Source organism: Carya illinoinensis, chromosome 8 (assembly GCF_018687715.1).
Source record: "Carya illinoinensis cultivar Pawnee chromosome 8, C.illinoinensisPawnee_v1, whole genome shotgun sequence".
Classification (NCBI taxonomy): Eukaryota; Viridiplantae; Streptophyta; class Magnoliopsida; order Fagales; family Juglandaceae; genus Carya; species Carya illinoinensis.
In genome coordinates this window covers 31,621,978-31,624,054 of record NC_056759.1, presented here as the reverse complement: position 1 = coordinate 31,624,054, position 2,077 = coordinate 31,621,978, and positions in this window count along the sequence as shown.

Here is a 2,077-nt window from a genome sequence, read left to right as displayed (position 1 = left end):
ATGAAGTAGGTGGATCCAAAGTTGGGCTCCAAGTTCAACAAGGAGGTGGCAATAATTACAATGATCAAAGTTGCTCCACTTTGTGCTAATCCATGACCAGTAGACTCACCATGTCTGTAGTGGTAAGCATGCTCGAAAGCCAAATTATTGCTAATGAAGATATCATGGAACCAAGCTGCTGTCCACCAACTGCTGCTGCCCACTGAAATGAGGAACATGTGATGAAATTAACATAGAGGAAATCCACCAACTGCTGCTGTCTCCACCGGAACTATATGAAGAAAAAGGCTGCTGCTCTCCACCAAATTTAACATTGAAAAAGTCATAAAAGGCTGCTTCCTTTCCATTGAATTAAACAAGAACCGAAATGAAGGAAGAAAGAAAGAAAACATGTGACAAATTGAAGAGATGCCGTGCTTGAATCTTGAAGAGAAGTCGGCTAGAGTGAATTGTAGTTGGGGGAATGAATTGAATTAGTTTGGACCAGTCAAAGCAGTAGGTGAATGAAGGAACATGTGCTGAAATTGAAATAACAAATTGAAGAAACAAATTGAAGAAATCGGCTGGAGAAGCAATGAAGAAACCGTGCAAGAGTTAGGCAAGAGTTAGGCATCAAGTTAGTCAACAAGTTAGGCATGTTGGACTTGGTTGTTTGGTTTGAATTAATAAACCAATTGAATAAAATAAAAAAAGAGGAATGCAATGGAAGACACGGCAATTGAAGAGGAATGCAATGCAAGACACAAAATAAAGAAAGAGGAATGCAAGTGGCCGAAATTGAGTGTGAAAGCAAGATTGAAGAATTGGTTATTGGGTGTGAATGCAAAACCAATTGAATGAGAGATGAAGTAGCCAAGATGTTTGGCTATAAAATGAGGTGCACACCGAAGCTAAAAAGAACATCTAGGACAACTCAAACTTAGACAAAACACACAATTTTCTGCTATGTACTTGAAAGAATTAGCTCCTTTTTGTTTTCAGAAATTTTGTTTCTCCTTTTAGTTTTAAAGCTTTGTTGTTTTAGCATTTTTATTAAGTGTATTAAGATTTGTTCTAGAATTTTATTTCATTAAGTGTAATACCTTAATTTTAATCAAGTGTGCTAGTTTGTTTTATGCAACCAAAAAGAAATTGTTTTAGAAGTTTAAATCAAATTGCTATTTTGTTTCATGCAACAAAAAAAAAAAATAAAAAAGAATTACTTTAGAAGTTCTCATTAATTGTGTAACCTTAATTTATTACAAGAAAGATTTGGTTTTAAGCTTTTGTTTTTGTTTTTAATTTTTCTGAAACATCATATATGAGAAATTGTTCCTTTTTGTTTCAAATTTCAATTGAATCGTGAAAGGACGTTTTCGTTTAGACTTTTCATTCCCTATTTTATTTTAAAGTTTATAGAATACTTTTGAGTTTCTGTTTACTTATTTCGTGTTATTTATTTTTCGCACATATTTAAATTTTCATTTAATAGTGATTACAATTGTTATGTGTTATTTTGAGGATTTGTGATTTAATTACAAAAATGAATTCTAGAATCTTGGTTTTGGGCATTTTCAATTTTCAATTCATGTTTTGTCAATTACTCTCTAATTTAGTTTAATTCTTAATTTAGTTTTATTAATTTCTGAATTTAATTTATTAGTCTTTTATATTCCAATCCGAAAATCAAAATCAAAAGACATGAATCTAGTCCATGACTAGTAACCTTTTCCATCCATTGCACATACCATCATTTTATTTTCTCTTTGTGAAGTTTTTCACATTTTTTTCAACAAGTTTAATTTTAAGCAACTTTCCCTGAGGAGACGATCTAGGAATTTATTCCTAATTATTACACGACATCCTCCTGCACTTGGGATAGCATTAGTGCTACTCATTTTTGAGTGAGTCAAGTTTTTGGCGCCGTTGCCGGGGATAAGTTGTTTAACTTAAATTTAAACTTGTTATTTTATTTTATTTTTCTTTACCATATTATCTCTGGTGACTCATCTTATTTACATCAACCACTCATCTCTACCATATTAGATTGATGTATCATGTCATGCCAGTATTTCAAGAAGGTGGGTCTGAGCCAATA